We start from the raw sequence: 22,927 nt of genomic DNA, 5'->3' as shown, positions 1-22,927 counted from the left end.
AATTAAATGCTTTCTTTTATTTAACTGTTGTGGTTAGTGTATTTTTACTGTTTTATTTCCTTTAAAAGTATTAGCTTCCAGGAAGATTTCAGACAAAGTTAATATTAATGAATAATTTTAAAAGAAAATTTTAATTATTAACAACACCTCAGAAAGCCAGTAATGCACTGGAACAAAAACAGTAGCTTCCTGAAGCAAGATTGTTGGAGTAAGGCCCTTCAATCAGTGATTTCCAGTAGTATCCAGGAAAACAATTTAGCAGAGTGTTACGTTCAACATCTGGCATTCTCATTTTTAAAACCTCTGTTCTTTCTGTTTCCACACTTTCTTAATGAAGTGCTCCTGTTTTAAGCAGAGAGATGTTCTTGACTGGAGATGAGACAGAAAAAGTGTTATATTTCTGTTTGGTTCCACGTGTTCTGATACATTCTTTTAATTACTATGTTGTTATTTTTAGCTAAGTTCAACCTTGCACTTTCCTTATTTAAACTTCCTTTTCACGTGTTTCTAATTCTATCTAGAATTTTTTGTAGCATATTCCTCCTTAAGTGTTCAGACCCAAATTGAAGGAAAAAAAGTTTAATGTTACCAATCTTTTTGCATTCACCAGTATCAGTTAAGCTCAGCTCTTCCAACTGTTAAGGGCTTATTTTTGCTTAATGTAAACAGCCAGAAGACCTAGTTAAAATTAAAGTCTTAGTATATTAAACAATTGTACAGACAGTTGTGGGTTTTATTCCTTGAAAACAGTGCAAAAATGTCAGGAGAGAGGAAAGGAGTTTTTTCAAAGTGTGTGGATACATTTAACTTTTTTTTTTTATAAAGTTTGGGAACAGCAGTTTAATCTCAGAACTATGAAGTTAAGAAAAATCAATTCTTGTTCTCTGCAAGGCTGGAGCTTCCACTGCCCATTCAGCTCCTTGGGCTTCTGCTCCCAGAGAGTTGTTGGGACAGTGGAGGGCGGCATGTCTCAGCCTCCACACGCTGCGACATACGGTGTGTGGGACATGATCAAAATACATGAGAAGCGACTGAAATTTCCAACACCTGTCTTCTGTTGTGTGTCCTTGTAATTTCAGTTATGGTATTTTCGTCAATGATGATTTTTGAAGAAAATATTCATGTGGATTAAATCAGAGTTATTTATGAAAGAAAACCAGAAAAAAACCCAGATTTTGCTACTGGCTACCATAACAAATATGCTACTTTCTGTCTTCATGCAAGTGGATTACAGGAAGGTTTGAAACAAGGTCCCTTCGTTAGCTTTCAGCATGGCTCTGTCTTGACTGAGTTAATGGGATAGTGGGAGAAGTAACAAAGCAGTTTGTTGGTGTTTTTGCCAAAACCAGCTATTTTTGAAGTAGCATTTGATTGTGCATTGGATTTCCTAGAATCTCCTGCTATTTTGAGGAGAGGCACCTGATTAGAGCTGTGGTTTCATGCAGAATAGTCAAATCTATGGGTTTGACACGTTGTCTTAAAGACTGGACTGGATGAGTCTTTTTTCTTTTGTATTAGGACTGTGTTTCATGTCTGATATTCCAGAAAAAACCTTGTGTAATCTATGTTAATTCATTTATAAGGCAAAATAAATAATTTTTCACCTTTACAGATTGAATGGTTTGTGGCCAGGTTCAATAATAAAATGCTAGAACTGAACAAAAACATGAATAGCAGTGAGCGTTCCTTGCCTTACAGTTCACTACACCTTCCTTGAGGCCGTGTATTTTGTAGAACACACTTTTTCTCAACTTCTGCTTAGCCGAGATGGGTGTCGAGAAGATTGATTGACTCAAGCTCTGAAACATTGAAATCTGTGATGCTTGAGAGGTCTGGAGTACCTGTTGGATAACTGATAACTGGCAGACATCTCTGAAGAGTGCGTGTTAGAGGCCTGGCTGTCAGGACAGCAGTAGAGGTGTCTGCTGGTCTTGAACATGAAAACCCTTTTGTGTACATGGATGTGGCTTGACAGATTGCTGTTACGGGCGTGTGGAAATTAGTATTTGTTTTCAGGCATCTCGGACTTTGTAATGCAGAGCACATTTAAATCCTGTTCTGCCATAACTCACAGAAATGCAGAACTGGATTTCTTGTGATAATAGCTTACTCACATCCTTATATATATATATATATATATATGAGTGTGTGTGTGTGCATGCGCGCGTCTTGGTTGTGTTCTTCTCATTTGAGGACAAATGAAACTAGACTAGTCTTCGCTGTAAGTTAGAGGAACCTGAAGGCCTTTTGCTGGACATCTGCTGGGCTGCGGCTCCACTGGCCACGAGGGTGGTTAAGTCTGAGAGCGGGTGTAAAGTTCTGGTTTGGTCGTGCCTGGCAGCGAGTAGCGCCCCAGCTCGTGTGCCGGCTGTGCCACATTTGGGGAGGGACCCCTGCACTGGTGGAGCGCCGGGGCTGCTGTTCCTGCTGGCTTTCCAGCTGCCTTGAGCCGCTGGAGCAGCGCACGGCAGCTGGAGCGGGATCGGCGACGGAAGTCTCTAAAGTCTTGTTCGGTCTTCAGCTAGAGCCTTTGCAAATACCCTGATGTGCGGTAGGAGTAAATAATGTCACGCGAGAGAGGCTTAGTGCTAAGCGTCTAGGAACGCCTTCGCTGGGAGGTTCGCGTGAACGAAAGCTTCGCGGCGTAGCTGTAAGGCTTCCCTTGCGCTACGAGCGGATGCGGGTGGCTTTGGAGATCCGAAAAGTCTCTTCGGAATTTAACAGCGGTGGCTTCATGTTTTTTCGTACCCCTGCAAATTTTCGCCTCCGCGGGTGCCTAATGAGGACCCGCGGAGAGATGGAGGAGCGGTCCCGCCGCCCGCCAGCCCCCGCTAGGTGGCGGCCGTTCACTCCCGGCGCGGCGGGGGCCGCGGACCGGGACGGCGGGGAGCGGACCGGGACGGCGGGCGCCGGCTCCAACACACCCCCACCCGCCGGTGACGGGGAACCCTCGGGCGTGGGGCGGGCACGGCTCCCCTCCTCCGCCAGGAAAAGATGGGTTTCCGCATCCTCCGCCTTCTGTAGGACGTGGATGAGAGTGGCGTGGTGGGTTTTGGTGGTTTATTTAATCGCTAAGCTTCTGATCGCTCTGACTTTAGAAGGTGAGGGTAGAATGTAGCCGCTCTCTGTTGAAACAGGAATTTTCTCGGTACCATCCAAGAAAAAGAAAGTTTTTATAATAACTGAATTGACAACTAAATGATTTGTTAGCCGTTTTGGTGGTTTGGCCACTGGAAAAGTGAAGTGGAAGAGATGCTGCTTCTCCCCCCCCCCCCATTATTTTTAATTCTGTGCAAGAGAGAAAGATTTGTGAGGTTTGGTTAAGTTTTGTAGCAGTTTCAGCTCATTTTAAAGAACGCAAAACTTTGCACAAGTTTTGGGGTTTTTTTGGTTGGGGGATGTTTCTTAATGTGAAATACCTATTTATCTGCATTAAGTAGGTCATTTCTTGGAAGGCCGGATCTTGAGGAAGTCAGGGTTCCTGCTACTAAAACAACTTCCATGTTCTGTTAAAGTAATTTTTAGTCCTATCGTGCAAATGTACTTGATGAATGTAAATTCTTCCAGATGCACGGAACAGCCAGTACTTCGAACAGCATGAGCTTATCTTTAGTGCTTGTTTTGCACTGACAGATTGTTAGGGTTCAGCTTTCTTACTTTTAAAGACCATTCTGACCCTAATTAATTGAAAATTAATACAGAAACATTTGTGGAGGAAAGTTTTTGAGAACATATGTTTTTCCTGTGTGCCCGTACATAGTATAATTGAGCAGATTTGGAAAAAAAAGTACAAAAGCAGAAAACAATAGGCAGAAGTGTTTGGTCCTGTAATTGGATTTTGAACAAAATACAGCAGCAAAAGTATTTAGCTGTCTTACAACAATACTTATTCACTCAGTGTTGTTAAGACACATAACTGAAAACTCAAACATTAATTTGGTACCTCGGAAAAATGTCAAGTCCAGAAGAAGGATGCATTTTACAGATGCAACTGCTTAAATGTTTGGGCATGTGAAAGCTTACTTTTAACTACTTTTGGTTTTATAAATGTTAATAACTTTTGGTTTTAATCTCTTTGTAAAAAGCCTTTTAGAAGCAGGTAAGTTACCTGCTTTTCACCCACTTCATCCTATTCTGTTCAGCAAACTTTGATGTATTTCATGTGTTTTTACTGGATGTGAATGTCAATTTCTTCTTTTTTACCTCATTGTTTGTGCATCTTCAAGACTGATAATACTGTTTTCATTCTAAAATTATCATTTACCAGGTGCTAAAAAACATGTTGCTTTGGTTTCTTGTGCAGTTGATTTTCTGTATTTCAGTATAGTCATAAAGTCAAGAGGATAGAAAAGCTGTAAGTCTTGTGGTCCTTGGTAGTTCTCTAGTCTCACGTACTTTAATAATACAGGAGAGATGATCTACTTTTTTGACAAACACACACACCCCACCCAAGTGTGTCAATTCTGGCTGAAACTCGATATATTATGATGCATATATTGAAAATATGAACAGCATTTGAAATTTTAACACAGGTTTCCCAATAATATCTTGGGCCCTTGCAAAAAGTTAAGTTCAGCAAAACTCAGTGTTACGGCTCCTTTGATACTGGAGCTAGTCTGTAGGAATTATTTGCAAATACTTTACTATTAACATGAAGTCAGTCAAAACAGTGTTCCAAGTTAAAAATATTTAGCTGGATCATATGGCAGAGCTGTTTTAAGGGGATTTCCTAGAGGCTTCATGAGATAACCCCTTTGTTTCTTCCTAATGTTTATAACCAAACAAGCAAGATGCATATATACCCAGGGAGATCTGCTTTGAATCGTTCCACTGTGGCGAGGGTTATAGGAAGTGGTAATAGCTTTGATTCAAAGAAATGATGCCCAATCAGGAGCACAAGCCTTTTATAGTTGCAAAATGGAAAAAGCACATTTCAAGCTACGAACACGCTGAGAAGTCACTCAGTGTTTTAATTGAAAACTGTCAGTTGGAGAGGAAGAAGTGGGTGGTATTTGTGAAGCAGAGTGAATGTCAGCAAGGGCAGAGGTGCTGCATTGTATTGCCTGTGTTAGCATCAGGGTACACATCTGTAAATGATTGCTGCTGTCAGCAGCAAAGTGGAGTATGAGTGTGGTTGCTGTTTATAATGATGGACAGATTAAGTTATAATATCAAACGGTGATATATGCATACAAGTAATGGGGCAATAAAGGAGAGGTCTGTGGAGTTAAGGAAGAGATGTGCTGTTTAGGGAGTCAGCTCAGGGTTTCTGATTTCAGCTGTGTAAAAAGTAGTCTGAACTGTCCGGAATTTGTGGAGGGCACATGCCGAGCGTTACTTATTCAACCGTCCATCTGTCTGTTGACTATACATGGAGGCAAAGGATAATTTTTTTTTTTTTATTGGAAGAGTTGAATACCATCCTAGGTATGCAGTGTAGATGGCTTTTCTGAAAATATCTGTGCTGTGATCAGCTAAGGTACTGGAAGACTGCAAATACATTCCCTGCTACTTCTTAAAAAAAAAAAAAAAAAAAGTACTGTGTATTTAGTGTTGATGATATCCAGAGCATGAGGATCCCAAGAGGACAAAATTAATATGCATGGATATGTACCCTGAACACTTCCTTAGTTTCAGATACTTGGGTTTCACTGAGTTTGATAGTCAGTGGGAGCACCAGGCAACTATAACTTCATGTTAATAAAAATTTTTGTCGCTGAATTTCCATACAACTTTGGTGTTTGTTGATGGTGGTTTGGTGTTTTGTTTGCTGCTTCTTTGGTTATTGTTGAGAAAGAATTCTTTATAGGGGCCAGTAATCAGTTACGCTGTAGTGGTTGCATGAAATTGATAGTTGAACAACCCGATGGAATAGCGGATGCTGTGCAGTTTGCAAGTACAACTTTCTTCCGTGCCGTATCACTGCAGAGTGCAAGTTCATGCTTTGAAATGTCTGAGGTATGTGGTTGGCAATACCTGTGAGGAATCCACTGGCCTGGCTATTTGTCTCAGTCTCTTGATATTTACACCAAACAATGATTAGAGTAACTTTAACCGTGTGGCATCAAGCAGCTTGTTCATTGCCGCACTACCATCCCTTGCAACTTCCAGCTCCTTCCTGGTGGTATTTCCAGTTCATTCTGTTCTCCCCATTAAACTGTTATGATTCTAGTAAGCATTAGCACTTTGCAAATTCTCCTTTTCATTATGCCATTCCTTGTCTTCTGCTTTATATGCGAAACACAGGTAGCAGTTAACATGATGTGACTGTGCAGCCCCAGCTGTATAGCCGAAGTTTAAGCAGTGTAGTCCAAGTTTAAAGCTAATCATGCCCAGCTGTGTCCTTAGTCACACTTCTCCATCCTAATTCATCACTTCCCACTAGCTGAGCAGAGTCATCAGGTGTTTTAATTTTTATTACAGATGTGTAATTTCAGCCCTCAGCTCTTCACCTCTCAGTACCGAGGCACTCTGGTCATTCTGCAGGAGCTCCTTGCAAATCCCCGGAGCACTCTGCCTGAGGTGCTGATACCATCACCACGGCGTGTCTTCCCGGCTCCACTCACTGTTGCACAGGGCAAGGGAACGCAGCAGAGCGGGCAGCTTTTGCTCAGCCTCGGCCTGGCAAGCCGCGTGCCAGCCGTGCTCTTGTCAGCAATGACAAGAGCCCTTGCAACGTCGGGCTGTGGATGTTCGCAGGGGAGACTTGGAATGGGAGGTCTCGGTGTGAAAAAGGAAGGAAGAGGAGCGGGTGACATGCAGGTGCTAACCTGGGTGTCTCAGTGCCGCTGTCCGCCCACCCCTGGCACCTTCTCTAAATCCGTGGTCCCCAGGTCCTAGCTCATATGTTAAATACGGGGGGAGAGGAGGCACAGCCGACCGGTGCGAGGGGTGGTTGTTCTCAGCTGGCAGCACGGGTGCTCCTGGGTGCTGAGGTGGCACTTTAAAGCTAGGCTGATGTGTCCTTGTGTAAATAGTACTGGTTAGCGGTGCTGCAAAGGGGAATGATTTATGAAGAGTGAGTGTCTGCAGTTTTTAATAAAGTGTTTATGAAGATAGCTGCACAGACCCAGATTTTAAGGCTCTCTGTTCCAATTTTAAATGTTACAGTCCCTCTAATTTTGGATTATTTTGACTAGGCACAGCTGTTAAGCCTTTCTCTCCTCTTCTGCCTCTCCTCTCCCGCCTCTCCTCTCCCCAAAGAACATAAGCCTCTCAAAGTCCACGGTTATCTGTCTTACTGTGAGCCTTGCCGGCTACCACATATTTAATGAAGGCTATTAGCTACCTGGTGATGAAATTGAAAGACAGACAGGAGAGTAACTTGAAATAGGATGGTGACTAAAAAGGAAGACAATACCTAGCTTGTATCAGAAGATTTAAAAAAATACACATTTTCAAAATAATGTTCCTTAAAATATACATTTATTAAGAAGTTCTTAAACTTGGTTTGTTTTGGGAACCACATCTATGTATGCCACATCTGAAAAGCTTGGAAAAAGCCTTTACAGGTGTTTCTTTGGAAGGCGTTGTATTCATGTTGCCTGAACTGGCTTGCCTGTTAACAGTTACCTGCCTTCCCAGCACATTGAATTAACGCCTTTGAGAAGAAAGCTCACCTCACCTTTTTAGCAACTGACGAGTTAAGTTACGAAGGTCACACGTTAAATGTTTTTGCAGTTTTCTTAGTGTTACTAGAATATCTCATTATTAATAATTTCAGTTCTTCAGGTAGAATACGGACTATTTTCTATATCTGAGTGTCTTTTGCAAAATGTCATAGAAGAGCAGATCAGGGGTAAACAACAGAAAAACAAACTGTATCGCAAAATATAAGTAATGGCATTAAACAAGCCATACAAAACAGTGGGATGACAAATTTGCCAGTTCATAATGAGTTAAGTAAATTAATAAAATAATGTTATTTTTGGGACCTGTTTTTTGCTTTTAATGTCTGATAGTAATTTTCCAGTAGTCTAGTTTTAATGAAAACATTTACTCATGTAAATGAGGGTTTCGGTTTGTTTGTGTTGACATTATTATTTATTTTCGTAGAGAACAAATTCCTCCTTTCTTTATCATCTACTTTCAGAAATCTTTTGGAATGTGGTGAGGAAATGTCATCCTTCCTTTGACGTTCATGTTTTGTTTGGGTTTTTTCTTTCATTTTAGTTTCTATGAAGTAGTGTAAACTCTAGCTTAATTTGATCTGGCATCCCCGCAGTTGAACATTTGTAAGTATCTTGTATTGTGGCCCATCTGGGTTGTCATAGAAACCCGAGACCTCCATCCTCCTCCTTGTTGTTGGAAATGGAATGCAAACAGGGCATCAAAGTGACGTTTTTCTAGTACAAGCGAGAACCCTGTGAAGAGCCAAACAGAAAGGTTTCTTATTGGTTTTATGCTCTTGTGGCCTGTTGTAGCAGTTGTTATAGTACACCCTGTTTTCTCTTGAATATCTAGCAGCTGAGTAATAGAAAAAATGTGAGCATCATGAAAAAGCCAAGCTTGTGTGGTTAATCTTGTCCACAGCTTTTCCTCTCTATCTTTGCTTGAAGTATTTGTCTTGGATTGGGCTGCTAACTAGTAAGGAGGTGCGGAGCATGTTACTGCAAATCATTTGCACTGCAAGGGGCTGAAAGAACCAATTATGTAGCACGTACATGTGGCTTAACGTTTCTCTGCACTGATCCTCTATCCTCCTACAAGAAAAAACAGCCAAATAATTCTGGCAAGCGTGTTAAAAGTTTTCACTTGCAAAACAGTAGAAATGCCAAGTGATCATTCTTCAGATCCATGGATTTAACAGATATAATTGCAAAATCATACACCGTTTCCCTTCCCCCACATACGCTCCAGCTGTGCACTCAGCAGTTCTGCCGGCATGCTGGTGAATGGTCGTATCTCCTCCCCAGGACAAAGAACCTTTGAAATCGCCGCTGAATACTAACCAACACAGCCAATTGTACATGATTGCAGATTTCCAAAATAGGTTGAGAAATTATTTTCTGAACAGCGACTTGCTCATCCACCAAGAGACGGGCTCCGTCAGCACAAAGGGGGCACAGGAACAGTTTGGTTTTGTGTGTGGGAGAAAAAAATCTTAGTACAGTCTGTTCATGCTGAGCATGCTGTTGCTGGCCTAAAAGCAGCTGCCTCTATAGCCTCCGCTGCTGGTGTGGTTTCTCGAGCAATGTGGGTCACTGGGCAGGCTTCTGGTCGTCTTTAAATTGGTGAAAGGAAATCAGTTTCTGCCCCTGTGCAAAAGATGGATCCTCCAGTTTGGAGAGCTGTGCAGTGTGGGAATCTGTGCTGAAAGTGTTACAGGCTTGGAGCAAAAACTCCTGTTTCATCATTGCTCTGGTAAACTGGAAGAGGAAGATGAGGAATGCGGAGGCAGAATGCTACAATCCTGCATTATTTGTCTAGCTCATAATAAATACATTCGAAATGCAGAGCAGGAAAAAGGCCACTGAATTATTATTACTATTTACATAGTACCAGTACGCGTTAAATATTTCAAAAGATTTTTGCAGACTAGGTTTTTGGCCTGCAGAGCGTACAAGCTAATTGTGCAACGTACCAGCAGGGAAACAAAAGAGGAAAAACAATTAAGAATGTGGGTCTGTGGGGTTAAATGGAATGTGGTTTACTGGTCAGTTTTTGCATATGTGTATATGAACTATGGACTTTGTTTCTTCAATGAGTTATTTCTAATACCTTGGAAAAAAATCTCAAAAGTATGCCCTGCACTGCTTGTGTCACCTTGGACATCCCTCTGGGCATAGGCCTGATGTGTCAGCGAGAAGGGACTTTAAAAGGGGCTTGTGTGACCAGAGGTGAGCCCTTTTTTCCAAGTCAATCTGATAAAATACAATGGTTTCTCCTGCAAGCCTGCCAGTGAGAAAGGACTAATTTTGCTTGTCAGACTTCACTACTTTTCAGTTCAGCTTTACATTGTCTGTGAGTACCCTTTGCTTGTGCGAGCCTATTTCTTCTTACTGCTTTCTATGTTTCTTGCTATTTTTTTTTTATTTTGAAGCTTGTTTTTTTGTTTTCTTCTGAGCTTCCTTGCAATCAATGACAGCTTGACCGTCTTCCTATGCAAACTGACAAATGTGTTTTGAATTAAGTGTGTGTTTGATACAAACATATTTATATGATCCTCCAAACAATTACCATGAAAATCCTACTCTGCTCATAACAAAGACTGCCTATACAGTGCAAAGTCAAGTATTTCTGTTTGCACATTAAAATCTTTACATTGGTCTTTTTTATTTCTGCAACACCTATCACACAATGACATTTTTATTACAATTGGTTTATATTTTCTCAGCCTTTGGTCATAGTGTTTCTTTTTTTAAAGCAAAGTTAGATCACTAGTTACGTACATGCCCTTGCATGTATTTACTGATAGAAGTGTGTGTGTAATATAGCTGTTTTAAAAGCCTCTTTCCTCTGCTTACATCCTGTCCCAACTCCAGATGAAATACAATAGAGGATAGTTTTATCAAAACAAACAGATAAATATGCCCTATTTTCTTGAATATGTGCCCTGTCGTATTTGTTAGAAAACATAAAGAAGCCCTGAAGCTTTTTTCCCCAAAGTATCCCTGCATTTCAGCGTCGGTTTGGTTTATTCAGAGGTAATATGAGGGAAAAAGTTATCTCAGCTGCTTTTTTCTTCTAATGGCCCCCCTACCTCAGAACTGATGGAACCTGCTCCCTAATGTTGAACCTCCCCTTCTTCTCATTTTGTGGAAGTTATCTGAGAAAGAGGGTTATGTGAGGGCTTATTTTATGGACTGGGATTTAAAAGGGTACCCATTACGTGTATGAAACTTTAATTAGACTCTGGTTGCAAAGACAGTGCAGCTTTAGGGTCCTTCTCTTAGATTAATAATAGAGCTTGAGATCCCAGTATGAGTAAAGTTACCAGACCTGAGGACACAAAGCAAGATGGCTTGCTGTAACAGCCTGTGTTTCAGTTGCTAGGTTTCTGTAGTCTTTCAGCCTTTCTCAACAGCGCAACATGTGTTTCCTTTAAAAAAAAAAAAAAAATCCATCAGTGCAAAACCACGGGGAGGAAAACTACTATTTTGTGATTTACAGCTCTTAGAGGCAGTTGTGATAGGTGTCTTTAGAGATACCCGAGAGAGACCTGCTGATGCTATTTTTAGAAGTCCGTGTGTTCTGAGCTAATGCTTCCAAACATATTCACAGCTGAATTGTCACGCAAGAAATGCTGACTGAGGGCCAATGAAATAATACTTCTGAGTTTCGCTAAGACTGTCTGATACTTCAGAGTGCATGTTTAGCTGGTCAGACCGGTTTGTAGCATGAAGCATGTTCATCCGGCAATATATTGCATGTTCTCTGCAATAAGTAGCAAGTCAAGCATATGGTCTGAAAACAGAACTTGCACTTCATTATGTGATGAAAATATACAGTAGTTTTTGTTAACTTTTTTTTTTTAAAAGGATTAAATGTGCCTTTTAAATCTAATATGGGCCTGCAGAGGCAAAGAAGAAATCATGGTCTCCCCTAAAAACACACTTAAGTATGTATGTTTAGTATTGCATAAGAGGAATTACAAGAGAGCTTATTTTCTATTTCTTACCTCTCTTTGACAGAGAACTCCTTGGAGAATTACAGAAATTCATCAAAGCCTTCTTCAGAGTTCATTTTACATCTGTAGCATTTATGGTCTCTCTAAAAATTTTAACAAAATACTATTAACAAAAATACACCCCCCACCCCCCAGAACCCCCCAAAATACATAGAGTTTTAGCCAGTTGCTCTAGGACTCTTCAACCACCATTTAAAATTAGATTCTCACATTTGTATTTGTGATATCAACAGTCCCTCAGTCTTCAAGGATTATTACAAGAACAGTATAAAACGCCTCAGCAATTCTCTTCCAGGAGTACTTCACCAGACTGCGTATTTCTGTCTGTGCTAGGTTAAAAGATCTGTTCATGAACCTCATGGCCCCCCAAAACCCTGAAGGGATCTTCTTTATTGACATAATAAAAAAGGAAAGTACTTGCACTATTCCTGACAGCTCCTCTGTAAAAAGGAAATGATGAGCCAGTGTAGAGCAAAATATTTCCTTCTGAAATACTTTCTAAGAGGTGTTGGGAAAAGAATAAACATTACCAAAAAGTTCCGAAGAGGTACAGTTCTTAGGGGATTAGTTAAAAAAAGGTCCCATCAACTGCAGTGTTGTATTCTTCAGAGGTGAGCTTGCCCGCTTGTTAGAAAACGGTATTCCACATGGTGTTAGCAGCGATGGCTGACTGCTCAAGGAAGTGGAAGCACCTCTGCAATGCTTTATTCTGAAAGCAGTTTCAGCACTCGATGCTTACAGCCAGGAATTTTGGAGCTTTCAGTCATGATTCTAGTACGTATTCCAAAAAAAGGTGAGAGAGCAAGTTATAGAGGTATTAAGTACAATTCATGTGTACAAAAATTCAAAATTCTTTTTTACAGAAGTAAGAGCTCAGTGTGGCACAAAAACACGGTTCTGCCTTCTTTCACAGTGCTATCCTGACTGTCCTGACAAATTTTAATCCCAGCTCAAACAAGATTTCACTGTGTTACAGCGTTGAAGCATTATAGATACATTTTTACAACACGAGATGTGGATGCTTTTGATAATTTTATTCAATGTCATAATCATGTTTGTTTCAAATGTATTAGGTTTGAGAGTGAACATCATCTTTAGTAGAGAACTTAAATCTGACAAAATTCATCTTGCATCTTAGTTGATATCAAATGCATCCCAACAACAATGTTCATTGTTCATCTAAGAAATTATTGTCACCAAGGTACTTGTGTTTGCACTTTGAGCGAGCCTATCTTAGAGGAAAAAACTAACTGTCTTCTGACTATTCAGCTTTCCTGAGGCAACCTCAGCAGCTTGACAGTTTGGGAATCACTGTATTCAGTCACATCCACAAATTCTGAATTTATGTCATATAATATAGGCTTAGATGGCACAAGTTAAATTGCATTAAAGACTGAATTGGCACCTTTAGACTAAATTTAAGAAAATTTGGGAAAGGAGGTCCAAACAAAATGGTTTAGAAAATTACTTAGATGTAGAAAAGGGGTCTTACGTTAAGGGTCTTTAATAATCACTCAGAAAACTGAGTCTCCTCAGGGTACTTTAGGTGGGTTCAGTAGCAGTGTTTACCTTTCTGTTACAAGAGAAGGGCCACCTCCGTTTTCCTTTGTAATGGAGGGGATCTTTGACAATGTTCACAAGAATTATGAAATAAAAATCCTGTACCATTCTGAACAAGGACAGTGCTGGATTCATAGCTTGGCTTGTAGCACAAACAGATTTTGTTTCAGACACTTCAATGTTACCAAGACAGGGAAAACAGCAGATCACTTCAAAATATTAGCTGAAGGTTGGGAAACTTAGCATAGAAGAGAAATAAGTTATATTTATTTATGGAGATGCATGCAGATGCAAGTATCACAATGCATTAAACAACAGGAGAGGGATGGGAAAGGAGAATGGAGGTAATAGCAAAAAGAGTATCACCATTACTCACTTGTATAGGCCAGTTCCATATACAACTTTATGTTGTGAAGTCATTTGAAATGGTTAAAAATTCCAATGGATAGTATAAAATGTCATTTGAAAGTGCAGATTTTGCAGTGTTTCATTTATTTTTTAAATAATTTGGATTCTGTTCCAGATTGTTTACAAACCCTCCTTACAAATTTGTTTCCCTTTTATCTGTGCAAGCATGTGCTGACGCTGTTGCTCAGTATACACAAATGCTAATCTACCTTCATGCACATGGAGAATAGCTTTCCTGGCACTGAGTTTAAAACTCCCATAGAATACATTATTAATCGAAGAAGTCTCTCTTTTTAGAAAAGCCTATCATTTACGTGGTCACCATTGAGAAGCTTATAGATAAATATAATGCTGTTTGTTAACCGTGTGGTCTTCAGAACATACAACAAACAACCCCAGATACTGAAAGTGCATTTAAAAAAGATTTAAATTTCAAAAGTGATTTTCCTTCTCTGTACTCTCATTGCATACACTAACATGATCTAATTATAATGTAACAACAACTTCTTTTCTATTGCCCTGCATGCTTTAATGCTCTAAATGTGTTTCTCTTGGCAGGTCTCTGCAGTGAGGTGAAAGCATGGTAACTATTCAGCTCCCTATAGTGAATAATTCCCTAGTTCTGCATTTGGCTTTCAAATGCTAGATCACGTATCTATGAAGTTCAAGGAGTAGAGTTGTGAGGCAAGTGGGTAGGGTGAGGCTGGTGTCCATCTGTGTATAATTTAGCTGAATATAACTGCAGCTCAGTAACAGAGCTTCAGCCCAGCTTCTGCTAAGTCTGCAGTGCTAAAGTGTTCCTTTAGTTACACGTGCTGGTCTTGCAGACTCTGCTGAGCCTTATCAAACACAGCCAGTTGGTGCTGCTGGTATGAAAGCACAGGGGAGCTCTCATGTGGAAGGTTAATGGAGTGTAATTAGAAAGAAGAATGAACTGCTCATCCACTCTATCTCACTCTACCTGCACTGAGAGTGACAAGTGCTCTGATCTTTTATAAACCCTAGAGCAGAGGTTTAACAGTCTAAAATATGACAGTATAACTGTCAAACAAGCAAGCACACTGTGAAGAAGTAGTATGAACTTATGGATAGGAGTGTTTACATTCCCTTATGTGGTCTCTGTTAGTACTTTTTTTTTTTTTCATGCGGGATATTTTCTGTATTGATACAGCAGGTCTCAAATGTGTTTTCTTGTGAGGTGTCCATCAAAGCCAGAAAGATCTTTGTGTTCCATGCATGGCTTCTTCGTGTCTGCACCTCGTGTAACTGTTACCTTGCAGGATGAAGCGATGGCACCATCCTAAGGCATTTTGATACCAAGGAATTAAGCTTTCATAGAGAAGAGTTCTGGCAGGAGCAAGAACTGCTACTGCGGTTTACATTCCAGGAACTAACCGAAATTTGAGATTACATACATAATTTGATATTAGATACTAATGCCTGATCCTGTTAATTAAGTTAGGTACTATGTACATCTGTTGAAAACTATCATGTTCATAAAATTTTTTTTGTCTTTCATCTAGCATGCAGATATTTTTTTTTCCTTTTAAAAGAATACTGATAACTTTTAGTTGTGAAACTTCATCTAGGAAGTAGAAGGAAGATACGTCAAATCCAAAAAGGAAAAGGAGATTACCCAGTTTCACTTCCTGTACGTTAGAGGGCATTATATTCTACCTTAATACTCCTCTGTGATGTCTTCTGACTTCAGGGAGAGTAGGATGGTTTGGTTATTAGGGTACTAACTTTCTGTCTTCCACATCTGTGTGTTCCAGAAAACAGGTGGTGGATTGGGCTGCCAGTTATTCTGAAGGCCCTTGCAATGTCAGCAGGTTGATTAGGGGAAATTTGCCCAGCTAATCCTAGCAGGCAGTCCACATCCTGCATTGCAGCAGAAGGGAAAAAAAAAACCATCCCAGCAAGTCTGACCTGGGGAAATTTTTTCCCATTCCAAGTCTAAAATCAATAAGAATCTAAATATGTAAAGAAAACATACAATAAAAGGCATCAAAGGAAGAAGATAAGCTTGCTTTGCTTAGCTTCTGTTCTCTAGCTGTGGCCAATATCTTGTGTTTCAGAGAAAGTTGAAAAAACAAATTTGAGTATATCTGGTTGTTTGTGCCTCCGGACATGTTCATATTCTGAAGAGTAAGGCTGTCTTTATGTGGAGTTTCAGTGCTGGAGAAGCGTGCTGGGAGCAGTGCTGGCACTTGCACTGTCCCTGTAAGGGACAAGAATGAGCAGAGGCTTCCCAGGTCCCAGATCCCTCTCCTCCTCACATGTACTATACAATCTCCTCCAAAACTTAGATTAAGTATTACCTTTAGAAAGCTGTATTACCTTGTCCTAAAGACTTCAAACCATAGTAGACCATTACTTCTCATATTAGGCTGTTCTGGCATTTAACCATCTCTGCATCTTATTTCAAGGTTGAATTTGTCTGCCTTCAACTTGCAGCCACAGAATCATCATTTTACATTTCTCAGAGAAACTAACTAAAAACCCTCCCATCATCAGATTTCTTTCCCGTGTATAAATATCTATGCTCAGAGAAGTCACCTCTCAATAAATTGGATATGCTGAGCCCCAGTAAGCCTCACATTACACAGCGTTGTTTGTTGGGTCCTTGATTATGTTTGTGGTTTTCCTTTGAACTGTCTCCAGTAGCTCTACATCCCTCGTGAAAAAGGTAGCTTTCCGTTCTTTTGGCAAAATGCCTGTTCTTGGGTGTTTTTAAGGGAGGTGGAAGTTCACCAAATCTTCAGTTGTTGAGTAGTTTTGGCCTTGCTTCGTGAGGCGCTTTTTGCGCTGAGATAAATTTACACAGGGGCAAAGTCCCCCTCCCCATGCCATTTAAATCGGGAGGCTAAGGAAGAACCATTGCTTTGTTTTTCAGAGAGTCACTGTTGACTGATCCACAAACCTTGATACACTTGAAGACCAGTGATTTGGGTCCTCTGCAGTGATTTAATTCGTCTTCTCTGTGAAGCAGGCATTTTTCTTCGTTTTGATCGTGCTTGGTTAACTAAAGAGAATAGTACAGCAGGTATATTTAGCTGGACAGGATATCTGTATTTGATATCCTGTTCAAGTGACTAGGAAGAAGAGAAAATCTCTCATTTGAGTGAGGTAAAACTATGACTTTTTGCTCTGATAACTCATTCTCCCTATGAAGCGCAGATCAGCAGTGAATTGTGATGTGATGTTGTTAGTGATGGGTTTTAATTGAATTGGCGCTAAGCAGTATTTGGTTGACGACATAGGGAAAAAGCCTGTCTGCTGCTGTTAGTTTGTGATGTTTGTAAAGCAACTGTGGAAATGAAACATTAGATGCTGTTAACAACATCAGAGTAATCAACAGGTGGTTGTGCAGTATAGTTTGAGCATCCAGATCTTTCTGTCCACAAAAAAACAAGTTTGCATTCTGTGGTGAAATAAAGCTAGTCATCTTGCTCGATACTTCCGATCATGCATGAAGCACATGAGCTTGAACTGTGTGTGTTTCCTTTCATGAGGAGGAGAGGAGGTGTGATTCAGTCGTGAGAATAGCTGTAGGATGCACAAGAATCCTGCTGAAGCTGATTCATTTTTAGTCAAGGGACTGTTACTGTGCAGTAGTACGCTGTAAAATTACTTGATGACTATCCCTTCCACTTGGGTTGTTCAAAAATATGAGGAGTTATCAGATTAGAAAGTAGACTTCTATTTAGGTTGATCATTTCTAAAACATGAAATAAGTTTACTAATTTAAATTGCTCTACTGTGCTTGCTTAATTCAGACAAATTCACTTTAAAGGATGTCACGTTATGAGGTGAATCAGAGGTAGGAGAAGAGAAGCAGCAGGACTTCCCTGGCAAAGGTGTTTAGCTTGGGCAACTGGCTACCGTATATAGATGCGAATGGCTTTCCCATGGGGGTGGTTGTTCCTGTGTGTTCTCCTGCACAGGAGAATAATAACCCACAGTATTTTTTGTGCTGAGATTTTATATCCCAAGCTTTGGTCCATGACAGGTTTTACAAGACCACGTTATACACTTCTGGAAAACTAGGTTCAGTCAGAGATCACAGAAACATACTTTATGTTGAAGTACAAAAGAAAGCTTGTTTCATTTCTGCACAGTCTAGGTGGCTTTTTTTTTTTCCTAAGGAGATTTTTTTTCCTGAAACAGGCAAATGGGGGTAGAACAATACAGAGATGAGCAAGATAAAATCAAAATGAGCACCTTTTCTGTGGTAGTCAGCAGTTTAATTTTTTCATTTCTTCAGCCTTTTCATTTTAAGGTGATCCCCACATCTTTTTACCAGTTTGTATTTGCACTCGGAAGTATTTCTGGGAAGCAGAAAAACCTAAACCAAAACAAACCTTTTTAAACCTTGTCCAATTTTTAAAAAATTAATTTCGTTCCTTTCATTCCATTCCTCCTTAATTACATTCAAAGTACTGCACTTAACTGTTTTTCCTGTTCTGTCTGTTGTCATACATTTAATTCTCCATTCATTAATTGCTTCATTGTTTAATTATTGTAGCTGTTCTTGCAAGTTTCTTTCTGTTAATCTAAGTACTAAGATAAGAAGGTAGATACTAGGTTTATTTGATATATAAGCTGCAGGAAAACGTTGTATGTGTGCTGCTTCAACTAGTTCAGTCTCTGTTCCCTACTTTGTGCAAGAGTAAAAATTCTAAAATGAGAAGACAGTGATGCATAAGGCATTTCATGGTACAACATTCCCTTCCAAAAATTAATTGATCTTGTGGTGCTGCAAATGTAAAAGACACGGTACTGAAAATAAAGCAATCAAGAAGTCACATAAAGCAGAATGGCACAGCAGCTATTTTTGGTTATTTTCATTTACAATTCTAGCTATATTTTTAAAGAAAATTAAAAAATTATAAGCATTCTCCCTCGTTAAGAATGAAGGAATGAACATTATTTTCAGAACTTAAATAATTCACTTCTGAATGATTTCTAGCAACTTCAGGTAGTGTTTCTCTATTCTGAAGCAAAAATCCCATGTTCTTTTTCGAAGTACGTATGTTCATGTGTGAACTGTGTATTTATTTCAGAATCGCACCTGTAGTAATTATTTTAAATAGTCTAAAATATAATGAAGTGTAATAAGTTTGCCAGCATTTTTAATGACAAAAATATTTTTCACATCATGCCAATGCTATATAACAATATTTATCTGACAAAGTGTCAAAGTAGATTTTTACGGAATGAAGATTTATTTAAATTCTATTTTACACAAGGTACCCTATGCCGTGTTCCGTAATTGTATTAAAGATATTAAGACTGCAATGCAAGCTCATGAATTTAGGGTGTACCAAAATTAACAGTACTATCTTGGTCCATCTCTAGTGCTCATTGGTTTCATAAGTGTATTGCTCAGTTTATCCCATAGGACCATCGTGGCAGAGGGAGGAGAAGCATTCAGTTCCCCTAACATGCTCCGCAACCTCTTTTAGACATGCAGAGGTCATCCTTGTTTCTTTGTGCAGCTTTTAGCCATGTTTTCTGTGGGCTGAATGCAGCACATGCTCTTTGGGACAGTTACTGGAGTGTTGGCAATGCAGCCATTGACTGGGTATGGTTAAGATATCTGTGTATTTAATAGAAGCTTAAAAAAAATTAGGTTTTTAAACTATAAAAAGGAATAGTGCACGTTTTGATAATCATGCCCAGTAAGGCGTTCAAGTATGAGGTGGTCTCCCAGTCCCACTGCTATGTTCCCATTCAGGACACAAGCACCCTTGCCCCAAGAGAGTCTTTTCTTACTACTGAAAGATACAGGTACCAGTTTGATCGCCTTTAAGAAGTAGGAAATTGTACCACACTTTTTTCTTGGAATAAAATTCTTTCTCATTTAGTTGGTTTAAATTTTTTTTGTTGATAAAAAGATCTGGGTATGAGTGAAGCACAGCCAGAAGTGCAAAATTCCACAAAAATTCAGGATAACCACAGAGTAGCTGAAAATACTTCTGTAGTCCTGTGATCATTCTTTCAATGAAATTTAATTCAAGTTGTTTTGTACAACAGGGTTTTTTTCCCCTCACTGGTGTAGATTCTGCGTCATCAATTTCTATAATTGGATTTCACTATTTTAAATTTTAGATACTATCTTAAAGCAGTAGATGAGTGTACCATTATTCTCCTTGCTTGTAATATTTCCACTGCAAAATTCCACTCCCAAAATGCACCCTCTTTGCAGGTTAAAGACTAACTGTGCCAGGGCTCCAAAAATCTTTTAGCTTCTTTCTGCCACAGAATTTTTGGTAGCTTTCTGTTTTGTCAAAAAGCAGAGGTATTTCACTTCTTTTTGGGTAGTGGCAGGGGATGATGCTGGCAAGGAGAGGAGTGAGGCTGGAAAGGAAGATTGCAGAGCAGTGAAATTCCCTCCATCCTCCCCACTCCCAAGTTAGAGCTTATTTGAAATCGGTACTTTCTCTTACCATTTCATTCGTAGCAGTTGGCAATTTTAGTATCCCAGAGAACATTTCTTGGTCATTGGAGGGAACAGGTAACGAGATGATCCCTAATAGCTGACTTCATGGAATTGGTGGAGCAGGAGAGCGGGTCACTAACAGGCAGCTGAGCAATTCAAACCACATCAGCTTTGGTTTTGCGATACAAAAGGTATGCATTGCAAGGCTGTTTAGTACTTTACTTTTCTCATTTTTACAAGATTTTTATATTTTAATTTGTATATATTTTTTTAAGTTTAAAGATAGACCTTCCTTTAGATATGTATGCTTTTCTGAATGTGTTTCCTGGATGAAGAAGAAAATGTGTCACCAAATACAACAAGGAATCTAGTACTTAAAAAATTGCTGTACTTGGAGAACTATTTTGTTATTGATTGATTGATTAAAATGGAAATAATGCTTAGCTAATATTGTTAAACTTAAACCTTACTAAGCTTTAAATTTGCTCCAAGGACTTTCCTTATCTTCTAGTGACATATTCATGATAGCTTTTTATGTGAGCACAGAGAAGACACCTTTTGGCACAGATATATGGCCAACAAGACAGATTTTCTGCTTAATCAAACCAAAATAATCTCCTAATGCTGTGTTAGGATCTGGCCTGTGGCATGAATGAGGAAGTGGTATCGCTAAATGTCACAATATTGATTACAATTATTACCTTTAAGAAAGGGTCATATAAGATGTGTAGGGCTCTGTGAACTCAGTGGTGTGAACGGTTCTTGATGAGATTAGTGATAAAGATGTCAAGACAGCAAGAGCTGTGAGATTATGTAGTATGCTTACGGGGCACTGTTAGACAAACAGATTTTGAAGTAGTCTCATAGTAACCGTTGCAGAGGGCTAGTTAGTTTTGGGGTAGAATACAGTTTGGAAGAAAGGATGTGATTATTAATTTCTTCCATGTTCTGAATGTAAAGAGAGGATTGGCATTCGGCTTTGAGGAAAATTCAGTAAACTTGAAAGACAGATGCTTTTCATATATTTGTAGTGTTGCTGGAAGAGAAACTTTTAGTTATATGGGGAGAGTTAGAGCTCTCTGCCATGCAGAAAACTATAATGTTGTGTTTATGATGATGTGTTTATGATTGAATTAATCTCAATTTAAAATTTTGAAGTTGTCAGTAAGAATTTAATTGGATTAAATATTCTTAAATGTGGGAAGGAAAAATGGCAATGATTAAATTTAAAGAATTAGGAATATTTCTTTAGATTCTGCAGTACTTTTAGATGACCTCGGTCTCACTGGCACTCAATCTCTAAGGCACATAGCTAGGACTTTATACCAGCCTTGGCAAATTTCAGTTATACAGGTTGTACTTTCTGCAGCACAAGCCACCTTCAAAATTGATTAAGAACAGTCAAATAACTGAAGAGCCATTTTACAAAAAGCGGTTTTAATGAAGTAGCGAATCTGACAGCAGACAAGAGTTTCTTTCATGCTGCCCTCCCGTTTAATCCCCTAGAAAACAAGGCTCTGGTAAGGTTGCTGCAGACAGACACGTGCCGCGGCTCTTGTGCAGCTGCGGAGCAGCGGTTCCAGCAGGACGCCGTGGAGGAGCTGTATGTACAGTGCCCGACCAGCGGCGTGGGTTGAGACCGAGCAGAGGGTGGTGCTGGAAATGGGCGTAGAGCTGCTCTTAGTTTCTGTGTAGGTGCAACCCCGAGAGTCTCGGCTGGTGTTGCTAATTAAGCTACGTAACTTTGGCATATGTCGTTCAGAGTCTTCCTCTGGATAACGAACAGGTAATCCCAACAGTCTCGCAGATAGTAAAAGGATTTCTGTAGTTTCAGTGTGGTGTTTTTACTGACAGTTGATAGAAGCGGCTTAATAAACTGCGTAAGCAATTGGCATGCACTGCAAACTTCAGTTTTACTCTCTGAATCTTAAAAGCATTAGATGTTTCTTCCAATTTAATATCTGCATAATGGATATGGATGGCAGGATACGCTGCTGCCAGGCAGCTCTCAGCAGCCTCTAACAGGCTAGCGTAGAATTCCAGAGCAACAGTGTTTTTCCACTCATGTTATCCGTCTTGTGCCAAATATGCTGAGCCTCAGTTTTTTGCACAAGGCACTAATAAAAGTTGTGCTTCGGTCCTGTTTTTCCCCAGCTCTGCGCTCCGTGGTTCGGGCCTGGGGGTGGAACAGGCGGTGTGCGAACACGATGTGACTCACCTCCTCCTGCCCCCTGCTCCCGTCCTCGCTGGCTCTCGCCCTGCTGTAGCAGTGTGGCAGAGGAGTCCTCCAGCCTGCCTCTCCCTCTCCTCTCTTTCTTTTTTAGTTTTTTAAAAAATCCTTTCACTAACCTTCCTCCCGTTGCAAAGAACAAGATGGAAACATATTCTTGGGCCATTGCTGCTGATTTCTTCCGGTTAGGGAGTCGGTAGAAGAGCACCATTATCACTGAATTTCATACAGGCAGCTGTGGAAGACAAAAACTCCCTTCCTGTTCACGCCGGGTACAGTAATTCTTTAGCCTCCTGCGCATTGTACGTGCAGTCCATTTTTTGGCAGGTATTCCATAGGCATGTTGCATTATTTCCTCTCCTACTTTGCTCAGTTCTCCTCTCCTCCCCCTCGGGTTACTCTCTGGAAATGTTTTTTTCAGCTCTTGTATCTGCTTGCTGACATGGCACTTTGGTTTGCATGTTAACATGGTTGATCTTTTCAGAAAGCAATTTTAAATGGTTGTTCGGTTACTTTGTATACGAATGAGCTGATAGACACAGGCTATTTAAAACTATGTATAATATCGGAATTAGAAAAATGCCTTCCACACTCCTATTATTTTCTCCTTGTTGTAGAAGGGAACAAACAATTTACAGCTTTTAGGCTCTGACAG

General features: G+C 39.9%; 1 protein-coding gene and 1 long non-coding RNA gene across 9 annotated transcripts in view; one reads left to right on the top strand and one right to left on the bottom strand.

The window, feature by feature from the left end:
• Positions 1–22,927, top strand: part of PHF21A (PHD finger protein 21A) — a 135,543-nt gene that overhangs the window by 78,223 nt on the left and 34,393 nt on the right. Inside the window, exon 1 of one of the 8 annotated variants that reach the window (XM_075030767.1) lies at positions 2,915–3,045. The exons of the other annotated variants lie outside the window; for them this stretch is intronic. The gene's annotated coding sequence lies outside the window, so the exon portion shown is untranslated. Of the gene's footprint in view, positions 1–2,914; positions 3,046–22,927 lie in introns of those variants that run through there. 8 annotated transcript variants of the gene reach the window in all.
• LOC142032463 (uncharacterized) lies at positions 7,698–11,712 on the bottom strand. The gene is made up of 3 exons (XR_012650834.1): positions 11,621–11,712; positions 10,942–11,041; positions 7,698–8,363 (listed from the first exon to the last, which is right to left on the bottom strand). It is a non-coding gene; the product is annotated as an uncharacterized LOC142032463 (long non-coding RNA).

Source organism: Buteo buteo, chromosome 6 (genome assembly GCF_964188355.1).
Source record: "Buteo buteo chromosome 6, bButBut1.hap1.1, whole genome shotgun sequence".
Classification (NCBI taxonomy): domain Eukaryota; kingdom Metazoa; phylum Chordata; class Aves; order Accipitriformes; family Accipitridae; genus Buteo; species Buteo buteo.
Note: the sequence above shows the minus strand (reverse complement) of the source record. Positions and strands in the feature narration are given on the sequence as shown.